Source organism: Protopterus annectens, chromosome 2.part0 (genome assembly GCF_019279795.1).
Source record: "Protopterus annectens isolate FY-2018-M chromosome 2.part0, PAN1.0, whole genome shotgun sequence".
NCBI classification, from domain to species: Eukaryota; Metazoa; Chordata; order Ceratodontiformes; family Protopteridae; genus Protopterus; species Protopterus annectens.
Window position 1 is genome coordinate 584,031,366 of NC_056728.1, and position 21,008 is coordinate 584,052,373.

Consider the following 21,008-nt stretch of genomic DNA (forward strand, 5'->3'; position numbering starts at 1 on the left):
ACTAAGAGTGACATCTAGGAAGTTTATTTCTTTGTTGGAAATTTCTTGGGTGAAACGTAAAAACGTAGTGGTGGTATTTAAATGTTGCAAAAATGTTTCAAACAGTTCCAATGAACCTTCCCAAATTATTATGATGTCGTCCACGAAACGCCTATAGAATTTAATGAATTTGAAGTTCTCATGTGTAAAAAGATATAGTTTCTCCCACCACAGGACTACCAGGTTTGCATAGGTATTTGCGCAGGGGGTGCCCATGGCTACCCCCCACTTTTGCAAATAACAAGAACCACCAAACATGAATGCATTATTGAATAGTACTAGCTCCAAGAGCTGACCTATTAGTATGATTCTATTGCTGGAAAAACTAGTCTCTTTGGATAACAGTTCATTAATATATTCCATACCAATATCATTTGGTATTGAAGTAAATAAATCCTTAACGTCCAAAGTTATGAATAGATGTGATTGATGATTATCTAGTGTTAGCTCTTTGATATCAATGAGTAGGTCATAGGTGTCTTTAAGTATGGTGGAAAACTGATTCACTACAGGTCTCAGAATATCTTCTATTAGTTTAGAGACATGTGCTGTGATCCAGTTATCCCCTGAAACGATGGGTCTGAGGGGGACAGGATGTATGCCCTTGTGCACTTTGGGTATCCCTCTGATAATCGGGGTGGTGGGGTGTTCTATATATAGAAACTCAAAGGTTTCCTGGCTAATCTGGCGACACATGAGAAGGTCATGAAGAACATCTTTAACAGTTTTTACAATTCATGCTACTTCCTTAAGTGTTATAGGGGTATACGTATCAGCTACCAATAATAGATTAGACATGCTGGTGATGTATTCCTGCCTGTCTAAGAGAACTACTCCCCCTCCCTTGTCAGCTGGTTTTATGACAATATGAGGGTTCTGTTTAAGTTCACTAAGGGAACGGTTTTCTGCTGGTGTTAAATTATAGAATCTACCTTTCTTATTTACTTTACTAAACATCGAGTAGTATTGACTTGCACAAGCCTTGAGAAAACACTCAATGTGTGGAGGCATAACGGGAATAAACGTGCTTTTTGTTCTATAAGGTGTATTCCCCTGATTATGAACAATATTATTATTAAACAACAATTTTAAGCACAGCTTTCTACAGAACAACCTGAGGTCAAGTAGCGTGTCAGTCAATGTTGCCGGAGTGGCCGGAATAAAACTGAGACCTCTATTTAAAACATGGATACTAGTATCATCCAGAGCAAGGCTGGAAAGATTAAATAGTAAATCAAGAGTCAGTTCTTTTTCCTTCTGTTGTAGCCGGGTTGTTCCGCTGAGTACTTCCTCTTGCGGGAGTCCCTGCTGTGAGATCGCCCCCTGGTAGGATGTAAAAGAGGCCGTTTCTGATACGGTAAAAAAGTGGCCGAGGAAGGTAAGGCACTCGATGTGTTCTTAGGAATGGCTCCCGTAGTTACAAGGGGTGCCTGGTGAAAAAAAGCTTCCTGGTTGGGGGGAGGCGTATCAGTAAGGTTGGTTTCAATTCGACTAGTCTCAGACTGAGTTGTCACACCCATCTCTCTGTTCACCATGGATGTAGGTATCTGAGGTAGCGATGGTATAGCAATATTAGTAACAGCAAGTCTCTTAGGCTGGGAAATGGAAGCCGTTTCTGGCTGTGACGTTGAATTTGAATTTTGAGAAGACTGATATCTCGGCCAAACAAACACTTGGCCTTTTTGAAAATCGTGATAATCACATAACAGCTTTTTTTGTTTAGTGACTCTTAATCTGTCACTGAAAAGGTTTATTTGTGAAAAAATGTGGTTAATTTTGTCAATGCAATACTCTGAAGTAAACCGTTCCAACAGCTGTTTGTACATATGGTCAGTCCTGTTCCTCAACTCAGTTTCCAGTGGCAGAAAATAATCGAGCATTAATTTAGCATAGTTGAACCCCAGCTCTATGTTTAAGTCTTGCCACCGTTTGAGGACATTAAACAAAGTACAAACTATTCCTGGAAAATTCCTTATAATTCTAATTCATAACCTTAACTGACAGTCGAAATATATGCAACCATCATCAACAGACTGCTGATACTAATTACATCTCAACATTTTCTCGTCACTCTCCTGCTTTTCCTATGACTTTAAGATATACTCACATAATCTCTGAATCTCATTTCACTACCTGAAATGACAGTGCAGTTTTTTTTATCTCATATATTCTCCCCTTTGTCATTGAGAATAAATACATTTTATTTACCTGTACTAACTTCAAAAATACTTGTCTGTTTGACTTCATATCACAAAGGTCAGGCTATGTCCTCCATGAATTCCTGCTGTATATAACAGCCATTTTGTATTTACCCCACATAATTTGTTGACTGCTCACTCTACACTCCCACAACCAATCTGCAATCTACACCCTCTTTTTGCCCTGACATATAATAAAATAATGTTTTTTGTATCCTTTTTGGTATTCTTTTATTTCTTATTCCATGATAGCTTACACATAAAATCTGGTCTACAATATTCTGATTTTTCACTAAATAACCCTTACTGCTTGTTTCATCAGGTAGTAATAACACATTTTAACCAGCATGTTACAATAAACATATCATTTTACCCTCTAAGCTGATGTTTGAATACTGTCAGCTAAGAAGCTGTTTGGCTACATGCCCATGGTGTGCATATCATGAAAGTCATATACATATCCTGTGTATGTTGCCAACATGTTATACAAATTGTGTGCATATTAAAAAAATGTATACACATTCTGTGCATATTATGGAAATCATATACACCTACAGTGCATATTGTGAAACCTCTGCTAAATGTAAACATAAAATAACCATATTTACCATTAACAGAATTTTAATAAAATCTCGTTGTAATCTAATAACACCCATTCATTCACCAGATAGTTTAAAAGAACATACGAGCCTGATTCCAAAATGTTTGCTCTCGGTGGAAGTGACCACTTTTGGAATCTGGCCCTTAGTGTATGTCTTTTTATAGATAGGCCTTACACAGGGAAGGAAGTCACTAGCACTGAGAACAGGTTTTTCAAAATCAGAACAGACTTACACTGAAAGAAAATCTTTTGGTATCTGGCCCACAGCTCCTTTTCAGAAACAAATTGAAAGTATAGTCCAGTTAAGTGACATATTTAAGGTTACACATTAGGTAAGTGAGAACTAAGGAAATCAAACCTTGCACCCTCTGTGTCAACAGCCAGACTTACTGTTGACATCATTTTCTTCAAAAGAAAAAATCTTGTTTAGTAAATTTAGTCCCTTTATAAGTATCGGTATAAAATAAAATGACAACTGCTTACACTTCCTAAGTAACTATTGCCCCAATTTACAGGCACAGAGATGTCCTTTATGCTGTCTGATGCAACATATTTAAATCTTGAAGTAGTCCTGCTGCTTTTGTCTCAAGATTTTCAATATATTTTTCATTATTTTCTCTAATATTTTATAACTAGGTTTTATAACTAACTTACCCTTTATCTCTTTGTCCCTAATCAGTCAAACAATCAACCAATTAATTAATTAGTCCAATATTTTACTTATATTTTTCACAAAAGAATTTGAGAATTATTAATAACATAAATAACCTCTTGCAGGAAAAATCTGAACATGAAAACTGCGTTTAGAATGTTATCTAGTTCCCTATAATTTTAGGAAAAATATTTTTTTGTGAAAATGTATGCATGTGTTCATGCGCATATGTATAAGATGGACTGGATGCAGTTAGAATATATTAAATACCATTGGTCTGAAGTAATTACCAATTCTTGTAGGTTACCATCCTCTATACGAATTAAGGCTTTCATATGTCTATCCATAATTTTACTAATGTTGAAATCCTTTTGCAAAAATCATATCTATTTTTCTTCTTGAACCATGGAAGAAGCATGAAAACATTATTTGCTTCCTTACACAAAATAAATATTTGTTCTGGAACTTACTATACACTACCAAACACCTAATTCCTTATGTATAAGATTAGCAGTCACTGATTAGCAAGGAATCAAACCCTGAGTCTTCTAATCTGCATAACTTATATATTTCACTTGATTTTCACTGTGCACATACACAAAAATTGTACCCTTATCATTTCAGACATATAACAGTCATTCTTGTTTACCAGCTTAAATCTTATCTCTAGATAGTAATGAACAGAAATGACATTTTTTTGTCCTTGTCTTTCCTCAGTTGTTATTGATTTGTTTAAATTGTGGATAGAATTTAAAGCAGTAATGTACAGTTTAATAAACAAAATAAAAGAAATACACTGAGGTATAAATCCAGAAAAGCCAAAAAACAAGAAATACATGAAAAACAAGCAATCCGGAACCATGAGCAGGAGTATTAACTTTAATTGCAAGTAAAACTTTCAACAAAGGCTTAGTAATAAATGGTGAAAACTTTCTCATTGCCTGATGAAGCGCTGTATACATGAAATGTTACTTGCAGTTAAAGTTAATATTCTAGCTCATTGTTTTAATTGCTTGTTTTTCACACATGTACTGTTTGATACATATAAGCTCTACATTTCCACATACTGCAAATATACAATTTTGAACATTCTTGCTGCCAATAACTTAATTTTGTATGTGTGCATTTGTGTAATTAAATTCTGTAATTTAAATCTTATTGAAAACATTAACCTGTAGAATCAACTAATTTTCTTTATGAAACCTTCGTATGTGGTGTGGAATGTCACACCTCCAGCAGCCTGCACACATCCTTGCATTCCATTGCATTTTCTGAAAAAATAACTTAGAAGTATAAGATAAACAAAATTAAGTATTTTGTGAACAATAAAAGCTATTAAAACTGTACAACTATCAATGTTATCAATAAGAAGCATCCTTTACAGCAATAACAGTCAGTACATTCATCATCTTTACATAAATACCATAATATATTATAATGTACACTAACCTAGAGTTATACTTTTTTGCTAAACATTTATAAACAAATTGTTATACCTTGTAAACTCTACAACCCAGACATACATTTATTTACTTATTTTACATTTGTTTACCGGGAGAGTCCAACTAGGCATGGTTGCCTGTTTTTAGCAGAGGCCTGGGGAGAAAAGCTTCATACAATAGGAAAAGTGCAAGAACAAATAACAAATAACCAATATAAAATTACAAAGATAAACAAATGTATGATTACAGGAATGAATAACAATATAATATGAAAGTCTATAGAATTTGCCGAAGATTCCCACATGAATATTAATATTACAGTGAGGAGATGACAAAACAGCAAAGTTAACTGAAAAACTAAATACAAAATTCCATGGACAGTGGTATAGATTGTATTACAAGAAATTTTAGGTTTTGAAGTTATGGGAAGACTTTATAGCAGATATATAGAAAATATATGGAGACAGAGTGTACACAGTGGAGTTTGCCTCGGTCAGAGTATTTACATATCCAGGACTTAGAGAGATAAGATTTTAGTTGAGTTTTGAAACTGACTTTGTCTGTAACCTGACTTTGAGTGTGAGGGAGTTCCAGATTTTTGCAATAGAAGAAGAGTGAAGGGAATCACCTGAGTTATGTCTACTTTTCAATACTTCTACCAGTCCTTTGTTGGTGGACCTTAGCTGTAGGATGTTGGTGTAGTCAAAAATAAGGCCTTCTAGGGCAGGAGTTATGTTGGTGTGGTAGAGAATTTGGTGAGCTAAGGTGAGTTTATTCAGGGTAAGTAAGTTTGGTAATTCTATCCAGGACAGTTTCTGAAGGGCTTGACAGTGGTGAAATCTGTAGGAAGAGTCAGTGGCAAATTTGGTTATCTTGTTATAACAGGTGGATAGTTTGTTTAAATCACCTTTATTTAGGTTAACTAGGATGAGGGAAACATAGAGTAATGTGGCATGTAGGTGGGTTCTTGCTATGGTTATTATACTATTAGTGGTCAGGAATTTTCTACATCTGTAGAATGCGTCTAGTTTTTTGTGCACTTTTGTTATGGTTTGACCTATGTGCTTGTCGAATTTCATGTTTTGGTCAATGATGACACCTCATAGCTTGGTATGTGCAACTGGTGCAATATGGGTATTCTCAGAGGCAGTAATTGTAAAAGGGGGAATGGGGTCTATAGCTTTGGAGGAATGAAAGTCCATAAGTTGCTTTTTTGGGGGGGTGAGTATCAGTTGGGAGTCTGCTAACCAGGTTTCAATGGCTGTGAAGGATTCTTGGGTTCTTATCTGTAGAAGTTGTAGAGAGGGGGTGGAGCAGATTACGGTACAGTCCTCTGTGTATTGGACTAGGCTTGCATGAAGTGTGACTTTATGAAGGTTGTTTGTGAATATTATGAAGAGCAGGGAACTGAGTATAGATCCTTGAGGCACTCCGAGGGTGATGGAAAGTAGGGGGATAGACTGTCCTGCTACTTAATAGTTTGTTGTTTGTTAGAGAGACAGTCTTTAAACCATAGGAGTACAGAGTTATTTATTTTAAGTTCTGAGAGAACAGTCAATAGTTTGCTATGGGAGACTGTATTAAATGTTTTAGAGAGGTCTAAAAAGACGGTTGATACTAGATTTCCTACATTTCGCTGTTGATTAATGTGGTTGGTGAAACAGATAAGGGTGGTGGTGGTGCTATGGCCAGGACAAAAACCATGTTGAGTTTTGGCTAGGAGATTGTTAGAGAAAAGATATTTTAGTAATTTGGAATTGATGCATTTCTCAAGGATTTTTGATAGAGAGGATAGTATGGCTATCGGGCGGTAGTTGGATAACTCAGTCAAGTTTTCTCCCTTTATGTAAATGTATTATATGTGAGATTTTCCAGAGGCTTGAGACTTTTTGCTCTGAGATTGACCTATTTATGATTATAGATACAGTGTATGAGATAGCTTCGGCTACAATTTGGAGGTATACTGCTGGGAGTTTATAAACAGCCAAGGTAGTGGGTCTTAGGTTGGACAGATATCAGAGGATTGTACTTGTCTACACTGACTGGAAAGAGAAGTAGTTTTGCTTGGATGGAGAGTTTAGAAGGTTTAGGAAGGTGTGGATGGAGAATGTGTTGATAATTTGAGAATGGACTTGGTAAAATATTCATTGAATTATGTTACAATGTTGCTTTTAGATGTGTCAATGTTTGGGTTTGGGGTACCAGTCCTACTAGTTTGGAGACTATTATTTATGGCAGCCCAGAATTTTTGAGGATTAGCTTTGGAGTAATAGGTTTTCTTATCCATTCTTATTTGTTTTTTTGCTTTATTCTTTAATTCAAGAAATATCTGTCTGTTATTATGTATTAGTTTTTTTGTTATGCCAAGTGCTCCATGCTTTGTCCCTTTGTTTTAGTAGGAGTCGGGTAATTTTGGTGAGCCATGTGGCAGAAATGGACTTTGTTCAAATTATTCTTGGGGTGGGGGCAAGTTTAAGTATGTTCAGGAATGTGGAGTTAAAGTATTCTACTGCTTTATCTGGGGGAGGCTAAGTAGGGGACGACCAATTGCAGTGGTTTAGTGCTATTATTAGGTCTTCTGCTCTAAAGTTCTTTTGTAGCAGATTTATTTGAAGGAGGTATTTTTACCGGGTTTCACTTGTTGTCTTAGGAGAATGGTAGGGAGGTGGTCACTTAGGGTGTCACGTTGTATGCCGAAGTATTGTGTCATAGATGGGCAATTAGTGAGGATCCAGTTTAAGATGTTTTATTTTTGCTAGTTTTGTCAATTCTGGTTGGGGTTTGGATGAACTGAGTGAGGCCATATAGGTTTATATGAGTAGTGGAGAAAGGTGAATTTATTGTTGTCTGGTCTATATAGAAATCACCTAATATAAGTGTTTCATGGGAAAGACTTTCAGTTGCCCATTGAGTTATGGATTCTAGTGTATTTATATTTTCCCTGGGATGGATGGATGAACGTAGTATGTTAAGTTGTTTATTAGGGTTAATTTTTACCTATGTGAACAGGGATTTGGCATTGTTAAAAGTAGGGGTGTTTATGTTTATAAGGTCAGCTGTAAGGTTATTCTTGAAATTCAGGGTGACACCACCTCCTCTTTTGATTGTACAGTCTTTTCTGAGTAGGTTATATCCTGGTGGGAGTAATTCATTGCCTTTGTCATATGGCTTAAGCCATGTTTCTGTAAGGAGCACAATATCTGGGGAATATAAGGATAGAGCTGCATGCAATTCATCACTTTTGTTAAGGATACTTCTAATGTTAATGTTGAGGATTAGGAAATTGGCATGTTGTCAAAGGTGGATTAGGTTAAGTGTGGCCTGGCATGTGTTACAATTTGTGTGATTGAGGGACCAGGATTTGCATGTATGTCCCCACAAAGTATCAGTTGTGAAGCAATGTTCATAATTGTCAGGAGATATTTGGTGATGAATAGGTTATATTGTATGAAAATTTTACTTTTAGAGGAATTTTGTGGGATCCTGTATATCATTAGTTCTAAGTTAGTGTGACTGTAAATTGTGGAAGAGCTGTGACATGTTATTTGAATAGGTGTGATGGAGTTGATCTGGGTAGGTGGTTTATTAATGGTTGGGATTGAGGTTATACTGGTATGAGGTGAGGTGTGGTAACAGTGAGAGACTTATAACAGATGAGGCATACAAGGAATGCATTTTGGATTTGTTGCTATTTACATGGGTGAGGTGGAGTACAGGTGAAGATAGTGTATGTTTGGTTGAGGGAGGGGTATATATTGGAGCTAGGTGAAGTAGCTGTACAGGAAATTGAGGGTGTGTGTCTGATCTTATGATTTAAGTAGGTTAGTGGTAGAGTATGCTATTGTGGCTGTGGTATAGTTCATTTGCTTTCTAATCAGATGGTTTTAAGGGAGGGGTTAGGTGTAGTTAGATATAAATGAAAATGAAAGTGGGGTGAATGGGAATGGGGGTAGGGTAGGGAGTGGAGTGAAGCCCGAGCACAGTGAGAGTGAAATGGAGCAGGCTGAGCAGAGCCACGAAGGAGAAGCTGTGAGCTAAATGCAACAATCATCAAAAATGCACCAAATAACAGGTCAGTACCTAGTAGCACTTGCCTGTTGATATGTTAAATATTTTGCATCAGTCTAAAAGGGAGCAAAGGGAAGGTATTGAAAGCCAATTTAGTAAACTGTTATAAGGTAAAAATGTAATAATACCTTACTACATCTTTAGTAAAATGCTGTACTTCAGGAGAGTACCTGAGGGAAAAGTATAATAAATAAGCAAGGGGGTAGTGTGGGGATAACCAGTAGTGTGCATGCTTATAGTTTGAATTGAAAACAAAATAGGTAACAAGATAAGGGGACTGAGAGTTCAATCATAACATACTCTGCAGTTGAATGTGATTAATATTTCTGTTCCCCTGATGCAAAGTTCTCACCGTCTATGGAAGACTGATGCAGTCACCTTGTGTGAATGGACAGGGCACAGTGGGAGTGTCCGAGGGGACAAGAAAGAAAAGAGGAGAAAGTTGGAAAGCAATTTAAGGACAAGAAATGTTTAGCTAAGAGTTGCAATAAACACTGAGAAGCAACAATTACAAATCCTGCAGTACTGTTTAAATGCAATTAAAAACAAGACACAATGTAACATAGTATAAGCATTAGCAAAAGACAAACATTAGCACAATACGTTTACCTTGTTATTAACAAAAACCAAGTGGGACAATATGGAAGCACTTGTTAAGCACTTATTATAAATGAAGAGGAAGTCAACCAGCTATATTGCGGTACAAGCTTGATTCGCTAGTAGATTATGGAGCACTACAAATTATCATCCCTCCAATAGTAGCCAAACTTGCATATTATGTGTTGGCTTTAACAACAGTGATAACCAAGACTATTTGAAAAGTTAAGATAGCTGCTAGCTAGATATTGCTATGAGTTATAATGCAGTAATAGCTGCGAGCCAGAAATTACCCAATGTATGGCAAACTCTGCAAACACTCAGCTCTGTGACATACAAGCAGTCAACAGTCGCTTAGCTTTATACATTAAAAAAGACCACATTGACTAATCCAGATGCAGAGCTACTTTCAGCAAGCAATACCTGAGACAATGTAAACAACAGCAGTGAGGAAATATCAACATGAAATATTGCACTTACATGTGACCACACTACTGGGGTGCCTAGCAGCACAGGTTCCAAACTGCAATTTAAAGATGCCACCCTTTTGTGCTGGGGTTTATGAAAACTCTGTGAGACACCTATTGTTAGAATACTTTTGTTAACCTGACATAAGCTTTGACATGCCAACATGAAATTCTTCCCTGGACACATTTATTGAGATATTTACAGAAATATGAAAACATATGCTTGATTGTGTAATTAGCAATATAAATAACACTGAATATCTCTCAAGATGTGCAACTTGTTTTTGAAGTATTAAGTACATATGGAAATGTTGCTTGTTGTCATAATTGCTAACAAAACTCTCCAGTATATTGTGTTATAAATGGGACATTGACAATTAATTTTCTGTCTCCCACCAAAGCATTTCACACCATCTCCCTTAATGGAATGTAGGTCTCTCGGTTATGAAAATATGAACATAAATATGAAAATATGAATAATAAGTGGCAAAAGTGATCAATTTCTGTACTATGGGAAATCCTACATTAGTAATTTTAGTGTCATTTTGTTAATTATTCCTTGGCCTTTCTAATACTGTTTATTATTAGATGCTAAGAAGCCAGACACAAAAAATGTCTGGATGCCATAAGGAGCTTTGACATCCCTCCTTTGGGCCAGTAATCAAGGAGCCTCAATCCTCACCACTGATACAGTGAGGGACTTTCACTTGGAACAAAGATAGATACATGCAGTATTTCCAGATGCAGCTGTCTGTACCAAGCACAATTTCCCTTAAGAGCACACAGGAAACACACTCCTGTCCTGGGGTTGGGTTTTCCTCTCTCTCACCAGGCCCCAAATAACACTTGATACAGACCACAGCTGTAGAGCTGAGTTCCAAGCCAAATCCTCCACCATCCTCTTTGTGAAACCAGTGTTCTGTGTCCCTGCTGCAAGTAGCTGATACACACACACACACACACACACACACACACACACACACACACACACACACACACACACACACACACACACACACACACTCTTTGAGATTTGATTTTAACACACACACACACACACACACACACACACACACACACACACACACACACACACACACACACACACACACCTACCTGGAAAAGGCTGGTACAGATTTACCAGCTATGGCCCTTTTACCCACACTATAAGTTAGATACTGCCACCAAAACACTCCAAAGCCAGCTTTTACAGTGGCACCCAATTATGCTGAGTAAAATTAATACTAATTCAAATGGTAGTATCTGACCAATGCAGCAAGTCTTTCAGAAGTGGCCACAGTGTCACCAAATTAATATAAGTACTCTCAAAGGTTAAAATATTCTCAAAAAGACCAACCAAAATGAAAAGTTTAAATATTTTAATAATAAATAATAAAAGAACATGAAAATACTAAATATCTATTTACAATAAACACCAGAGTTTCAGTCAAAAGAACTATTAAAAGGAACACAGATGGATATAGTCACACAGGTACAGAAAAACAACACTTAACTAATCTTGCTATATTTTTCTGACTGATCTAAAGCATTACTGTCCCCTAGTTCACTTACTAGAGTGAGGCAAGATGATGTGGGTGAGTGGTCTTCCTTCTTGTCGGGTTTCACAAACAGACTGCCCTGAGACTTCTGGCTCATCTAGTATTAAAACATCATTTCAGTGTTGGATTACAAAATGACATCACACACATCTGGTCATCTGACTTTTGGTTCCCACACTACTCCCTTTACTAGCAGCTGAGCCAGAATCTTGCACATATGTGCTTTCATACACACATAGAGCTTGGCTAAGATGTGTTATAGCATCTGGAAGCCATAAAACCATTTCAAAAACATCTACCTTTCCAGGGATGCAATTAGTTCACTCCTAAGGACAATACAGTAGGATTCCTATTCCTGGTTTTCACAGACATTTTATCTCTGGCTGCAATCAGAACTGTAAGATACATTCTTTATGGCCTAAACCAGGTAATTTAATTTCAAACTATTTTTCAAAGTTAGCCGGGCTGAAATTAACCTCTTCTCTTCCAGTATTCTCTGTTACCATATATTCATTTCATCAGTTACAATACAGTCTAACATACAGGTGTATTTCTTTCTGTCCAGCAGGACCCATCATTGGTACATTTTTAACAGAAGCAGCTTTACAAATACATTTTCAACACAAGCACCTGTACAAATCAGTTTGATATGCAAATGACATATAATTCTTTACAAAACTTCAGCTAGCTATGCCTGCATATGCTACACATCCACTGCCCTACATCTAATGGCATAGCTGGCAATATGTCAAATCATTACAGGAGCTATGGGTGTTAACTGGACAAGTACAAAAAGGCTTGAATGAGTTAAAAGATGCTATATGAAATAAAACCCTAAGATAGCTGCATAAACCATATGTTGTCTTTCTTAATATATGGGGTGAGGTGTACTTATGCACAGAAATGTCCTGCAGCAGTCTGGGTATGTCCATGCATGTATGTGCATGTGTGCATGTGTATACATGCCTGCTTGGATTTATAATTACTTGTACACAACTCTGCACATAGCTTTTATAGTAAATATCCTGCAAATGAATTCCTGTCAAATATTTGAACACATTAATTAACTTTTCAATGCTAGTGTAATATGCCTTTTTCCTGTGCTGAAGAATTACATTAAAATACCTTTTATACTCTGCCACAGAAGTCTTGTCATTAAAACAATGGTATAACATTAGCACTAAATTATGATCTGTACTATAATCAGACAGAAGTCAAAGAAAAGAAAAGAAACCTGGAATAACACTGCCTGGTTAGAAATTCACTTTGCTTATAGCATACCAATGTATTTGGAATTAAAATCTGTTTCAATATGACTGTTTTAAAATGTCAGTGCACATAGACCTGTAAAAGAAAGTAAATGTTATTAAATTCAAAGTCCCTTCTTGAAGCAGGCAGCCAACAGATCAAAAGTCTGGCTTTCACATAGAATGCAATGTAATGTCTCAGCATCAGCATTTTCCAAAAGTCTTCTATGTCTGCTTTATTTCTCTTTAGAAGCTTCTAGTAAACAGAACATATTCTGTGCTTATCTCTTGCAAAAAATAAATGTAGAATGGGTAACAGAACCTTAGAGTTCAGTTCTTAATTCATATGGAAGTAGAAGCAATGAAAATCTTTGCCAGGCAGAATACTGTCTTCTATTTGAAATCATGACATATTTCCTTCCTTGGGAAACTCAGGCCAACAAGGATCATGTGATAAGTCACATGCCCTACTGCTTACAGACATTTAACCAATTCAATGGCTAAACTTTATACTACAAAAAAGTCAAACTTTTAAACTTTTTTTGCCTCTTGTCTTTAAAGATGACAGCTTCCAAGAATCCTACAAGTTTTTTATCAGTCTACTTTGCCTTATCAGTTCCTGTCTACAAGACAGTTAAAGTTACTTTTTATATTCTTTTCTTTCATTGTTCTTGCTGTTTAACAGAAATCATTTTTCCATTTACTGTACTAGACCATGCATGTGATTAACACTCTCTAAGATCAAAAAGCATTCATTATTAGCTTCTTATCTTCAGGAAAACTCCGTGAGAAATAATACAATTCATTGTGCACATGCAATTAAAAAAGAAAGTTTGCCCACTGTTCGTATATCTTGCAGAGTGAAGAACACTGACATCATACCTGCTTACATACTCTCTTGTGGACTGAAGTTCCTGCTTCCTTAGCCCCAAAAGCTTCCGATCTCTATTAGGATGCACATACAGTTTACTCTATGGGCTAATTCTGGTAATCACTGGATCCTTTTTTTCTTTCCATCTTTGCCACTGTTTTTCCCCTATTATCTAATTTTTAAAAGCAGATGTAACATGCAAGGTTCTTTTAGAAAAACTAACTGAGCAAGCCAATGTTAACAGGTTCCTTATTACTATATGTCATTAATTAAAATTACTAAGACAAAAAAGCAGTTTAAGGCAAGACTTTTATTGCTCAGAATAGATTGGCAGCTTGACTGAGATTACATAAAGAAAAGTCTAACGTAATATAACATGGCAGACTGCGCCAGGCTTTTATTACATGAAACAAAGTTCAGACTAGCTCTGGAAAATTATGTCCAATTAGAATTCATAATCTTAACTGACAATGGAAATATAAAATCATCATCCAGAGGCTGCTAATACTCATTACATCTCAGCATTTTCTCATCATTGGACTACTTTTTCATGACTTTATGCATGCAGTCACATAAAGAAGGCTGTACTCATTAGAGAATATGTAACAAAACAAGGCCAAGTTATCTATCTTTTAGACAAGCAATGTTCCATAGTATTCCTTTATTTCATAGCAAAGCAATACTATGAGCAATTTCAAAATGGCAACATATAGTTGCTGTACCCATGCTTTTCAGAATAAAAATAATTTCTGGTTTGAAATACAGAAATCCATTTTGACAGTTATTCTTACACTTATATTTTAGTACTTTTCCCTCTAACAATAATGAGAGTACAGGGAATAATGCGCAGTGCTGATTGTTTTGTTATTCTGAGAATATAGAGTAACATACAATGTGATGGCTCTGCCATTCTGAAAGTATACAGATTAATATGCAATGCTGATGGCTCTTTAATTCTGAGAGTACATGGAGTAACTTATGCTAATGGCAGTGTCATTTCTAACAGTATAGGCAGTAACCTACAGTGATACTGATTCTGTCATTCTGAGAGTATAGGGAGTAACATGCAGTGCTGATGGCTCTATCATTCTGAGAGTATAGGAAATAGCATGTGGTGTTGTTGACATTGTCATTCTGACAGTATAGAGTAACATGCAGTCCTGATGGCTGTTTCATTCTGAGTGTATAGGGACTAAGATAAAATGTTGATAGTTTTGTCATTCTGAGGGAGTAACAAGCAGTGCTGATGGGTAATTTTCTGGCTGAAAGAGGGCACCTGGCAGTGCAAATTAGGCTACTCAGAAGAGATGCGAGATGCAAATGATTAAACTGACCTGTCAAAAATAAGAAGCCCATTTACTCTACCCAGTGATATTCCACTGAACAAGAGATGAGCAATAAACTGCAAATTTTGCTGAGACAGAGCTGTACACAAGTAATGACAATGTGACCCCAGTACTAGAATTGGTATAGCCACCGGAAACATGGGGTGAAAAAAAGTTTTGTTTTTTTTTTTGCCTGTGGCATTTCCAACCCCAGCCAATACTACTAAGACTAGACTAGTATACCTGCTGTCAGTTTGTTTGTGTGTGTCATGGTATTACTGATGAGCTGGTCTGTGTAGCAGCTGAGAAAAGATAGGACTAAGTCATACATGTAGGTATTCAAAGTTTTTTACTTGTATATTGGGGATATTAGCATATCCGAATGACTTTAAGAACTTAAAAGATTAGGACCAAGATATTTTTATACATACAAATAAGAGGTAGTATGTTTCAAAGTTTATAGATGTGTAGCAAAGCACCACTCATAGAGTCTGTAAAGTTGGTTTGCAGGAAGGGCTGAATGACCAATACTTCTGAAACTTAGAAGCAATGGGTCATTTGTATGTGATGTGGCATGGAACTCTATATTTACATGTGTTGGTCATTTATAAAGATGTAGAATGAAAGTACACCTATGACTGAACCTTCAGGGACATTTCTACAGAGGGGCTCTGCTTGAAAATGAGACCTAATAAAGCAAACCATAATGCTGTTTCATTGACACAGCCTGTTAAGGACATTCAGTCCTCCAAGGGGGAGGGCTTGCGGTTACATCACAGTGGTCATAATTAAAGATGACAACAATGGAATGGAACAGAAACATTAACTATCGCTCTTTGCTAATAGATCAGATGCATAAAAAAGTAGTTGGTTTCTTTATTTAGAAATTCCATAAATGGAGTAGCATCCATCTAAATCTTAAACAGATAATTTATTAAATCAGCTACAGAACCCACTTAAAAATATAACAGACCTAAAACATAGGAAAAGATTCTAGTACAGCAAAAGTTATGAAATTAAATATCCAAGGGAGAAGGTTTAATTATTCTCAGATTATCAAAGTCTATCCCATATCATGAATAATGGAATACGTTTAAAAAACACTTTTCTCGCCCTCTTAAAGTGGTATTATATATATGATTACACTGTACTTTATGCATATCTTAGCTTGCATTTTGTATATATTTTTAACTTTTCTTTTAATGAACTCTGACAGGATCTTTTCATCTTACCCTAACTTCACTGAATCTTATCATTATGTTCTGAATGTTTGTTGTGTACTCATTCTGTATGTCATATTATTGTTAGAAAGACTGATGTATTTCTGTACTTTGAGCTTAGGTCATGGCTGAGAAGGGCCAGTAGACCTGTATACTTACCCGGTGAACAAACAGTAAATAAATAGATAAATAAACAAGGACCAATAACAAATTTCAGAGCTGCCACACATAGAACAGGTACCATATTCATGAACCATGATGAGTTAAAACTTATTGAACAGAAGGCACAGTCTCAAACCGGATTCTTTTCCAAATTAAAAAAAAAATACCATATATCTATCCGAGGGTAATCTACTGCTTGCTTTCTCAAGTTATATTGGAGAAACGGACAGGAATATGCACAGTTTAATCAATAAAATTACAAAGCACCATGTTGCTTTCAATAGTTTCCAACTTAGAAATAGAAGGTAAAATTAACAATTTACACATCCGAAGGCTATACAGACAGGCTGGGCTTATATTGAAGATTTTATTTCTTAAACTGTAGAGGTGAGAAAGCTTTTCTTCTTTGATTAAGCTGGTTATTTCCACATTACTGATAGTAAACAAATTATCTTTTGATGTTTTCTCCAACAAGCGCTTCTATTTAAATATAGATAACATAGCTGAGCTATCCTAATGGTGCAAACAATGAGTGCATTCTTGCCAAATATAATCACCTCACAACTTGACAGATCTATTAAAGGAAGATATTATCCAGTGATACTGTATTTACCTACTGTGGTGCTGTCTGTCACCTCTCACTGTTAGTAAGGAGCACTGATCGACATCTAAAGATATATACACTCCAAAGGCTCATACTGAATAAATACACAGTCACTAGTAAAGCTTCTGTTTATTGCAAAATAGATGACACATTCTGCAATCCATCTGAAATCACTTGTGGGGTGGACTATGCCTTCCATTGTTTTTCTTACCTACCGCATACATTTAGCCACTGGTGCAACTTGTTAATGAAATGTGAGCAATTCATGGAATCCCATCATTCCTTTTTCTGAATAAGATAACCATCGATGCAGATTTTTTTCTTTTTTTTTTTTAGCATTCCCTTGATGAGAATTTCCCAGTTGGGGAGTTGATCACTGTGACAGCATGGCTCCCTTGAGCTTCTACTCATCCTAGGCCCCATTTGACAGCTTCAGCTGAAGGTTTAGCCCCCACCCCCCCCCGGCCTGTGGCAGCCTCAGCTACTAATGGAAATGATTAGATGGGGCAAGAAGAGTAAGAGTAGGAGTTTGGCAGTTACAGCCATTGCATCCTGCATGATGGTAGTTTTTCCTAACACCTCCCCCTTTATGACAATTGTTTTTAGTAATAATCATGAAGTGAAACAAAATAATGGCCAACAAGGAGCAAATTAGGAGCAGTGATCAAATCCCCAAAAGACTTGTCCATCCTAAAGGAAAGCTTATCTCAAACAAATAACTAGTGCCAGAATCACAGACTAACGGTAAATGCCAAAAACACATTATTGTCTGCTTTGGAAAGTTGAGTATGACATTGACATCACACCCCTAACAGCTGACACAGTAGTTTGGGATTTAGTAACTTATGTGGACATTTGACCCAAAATTCTACTAGTGAGAGATCAAGGTGAAGCAAACTTAGGAATATTCTGCAAGATCAGAAACAGTTTCAACTTAGTTTGAAGATTTCAGCTTATTTCATGCAAATGCACACTAGTCATGCAAAGACAGACTATAAGCTAAGCAAACAATATGAGAACAACATGCAGACCAAACACATTAGGCAAATACAAGGACATTCTGTAAAACTGGGGACAGTTTCAAAAGTGTTTCATAGAATATTCCAATTTATTTCATACAAATACACACTAACTGTTAATACTCAACTTTATTATAAAATGAGCACCAGTTATTTCTTCAACAGTTCAGACACCCTCTGCCAAGAAAAAAATCATTAATATTCCAGCTTATTTCAGACAAATGCACACTAGCCACCCCTTAATACCAGGCTTTAAGTTGTGCAAATGAAGAGGATAAGTTCCCATAGCACAGCTAGCCACCCCCCAAAAAAAATCAATTTATTTCACACAAATGCAGCCAGTCTTTAAAATAATATGAAAAGGACAAAGTTACTGCCAAGCTCTCCCCCTAAACAAGCATAAATATTCAGATTTATTCACACAAATGCACCTTAAGAGTGGAATTTAAACCATCCAAGTGAAAAAGGCAAGTTACATTCATCCACAGCACAGCTGGCTAACCCTCGTCCCCAAAAACGATAAAAAATATTCCAGTTTATTAACACAAATATTCACTTGCCAGCCTAAAAGGAGGATTTAAGCTGAGCAAATGAAAGGGCAAATTATTTTAATCCACAGCCCAGCTAGCTACCACCTATCCCACCAAAACAAAAAGAGGGTAGACAAGTACAATGAAAAAAGAAGGTAAATGCACACACACACACACACACACACACACACACACACACACACACACACACACACACACACACACACACACACACACACACATACACTAGCCTAGTTACCATCCCCCTCCCTCTCTACAAAAATAATAAAGAAAAATCTGATTATAGTCACATTAAAAAAATGTTTACCTTGAGTCTGGTAGTCCACAATGTCCTGTCTGATTGATTACACCTAGAAGGTTGCTGTTAATTTTAAAAATAACTGCAGTTCTCTCCAGTCTTGTCTGTAATTCCTTCTGAGTTTCCTCCAATCCTGTACCACATTTTCACGCATGGACATTTGGATACATGGCTGCACTCAGGATATAGAAACAAAGAGTTTATTTCAGATTGTGGTCAAATGGGACCCTAGGTAGAGTAATGGAATGGGCACCCCCAGCCGCACACACACACACACACACACACACACACACACACACACACACACACACACACACACACACACACACACACAGAGCATCCACCCCCAACAGCCATTCCAGTGTTCCATTATGTGGCCATTTCTCCCCAGTTATCATAAACGCTGTTCAAACCTCTCAGGGCCCATACTATTTTCTTTTTTACTAGTCATATGATATCAAACAATTTTTTTTTTAAATATAATACAAACATTTCTTTAAAAGTTTATGAAAAAAAAATTAACTTTCTAAATTCCTCAATTTTAATATACATGCTAAAGAGCAAATGTCATTTAATCTGGGTAAAATATAGGAATGGCAACGTAGTTGCCAAGTTAATTCACCGGATTCCAACTTTAGTGAAACTGGTCCTCCCCTCTCATCTTTATGTACCTGGTCAATTACTCTAAACTTGAATGAGTGCCCAGGTAAGATTTAACATGGTTTGCTAAAGCATTATCAAGCTCCTCTTTTTTATAGCATATAAATGTTCATATAGCCTTTCTTTTAACTTTCTGTCTGTTTTACCTATATAAAAGCATGGACATGATTGACATCTAGCTAAATAGACTATACTAGAAGAATTACAATTATACCTACTTTTTGACTCATATTTTTTATTCCTTATAGAAAAACAACTATCTATATCAATATGTTTACAATAAGGGGCATGCCTCGCACTTAAACATTCCTTTTATTCTAGTAGTAACTAGTTTCTGAAAATCTAATACATTCTTAAGATTCATACCCCTTCTAAAAACAAATTTGGGCTTAATACCATTATATTTACTAAAAACAATATCAGATACCAATAAGGGCCAATTTTTCAAAATTATATTTTTTACAGCCAGTGCATCTGAACTAAATGTAGTAATAAATAATAAATTGCTGGAAAACAAATTCATACTTAGTTCTCTATCAACATTAATATCCTCAAAATTAGTGTCTTGGATATCTGGGTCTATACGAACATTTATAAGCTATAAAAAAGAGGAGCTTGATAATGCTTTAGCAAACCATGTTAAATCTTACCTGGGGCACTCATTCAAGTTTAGAGTAATTGACCAGGTACATAAAGATGAGAGGGGAGGACCAGTTTCACTAAAGTTGGAAATTCCTATATTTTACCCAGATTAAATGACATTTGTTCTTAAGCATGTATATTAAAATTGAGGAATTTAGAAAGATAAACATGTTTTTCATAAACTTTTAAAGAAATGTTTGCATTATATTTAAAAAAAAAAATTGTTTGATATCATATGACTAGTATTTCTAATTGAGTCAGGTGATTCATGAAAACAGTTACATGGTTGATTTTAACTATTTAAGTGGAAAAATAACTTTTGTTTTGTATCTGAGGAAGTTTGGTATTAAGCCAAACGAAAGCGCTTAGTTAATAAAGTGTATTGTGTCGGTCTGAGTCTGCTTCTTTGTTTATTGACACATTGAAAACAGACTTAGCATGAGCAGCAGTAAACTTCTCATCCCTTGAAGTTCACAATTCCTTGAAAATGCACTGAAACTCAATTCCTTGAAACTATATCAAACAATTTGTTAATTGGTGTAGAGGATTCAGGCTCGTGTTTCCTGTACCCAAGGTACAGGGTTTGAGCCTAAGGGAGTTAACTAACTTGCCATCCCTAAGTAGGAGGTTTAATAAACATATACCATACACATAAGCATGTGTCTCATATTTAAATTCTGCATGCAGAATGTGAAAAAGAAGACATAAGTAACAGGTGTGTGTGTCAACACACGTAGGGGATGCAGAGGGTGTTCTTAAAGAAAAATGCCCTTAACAATCTGGCAA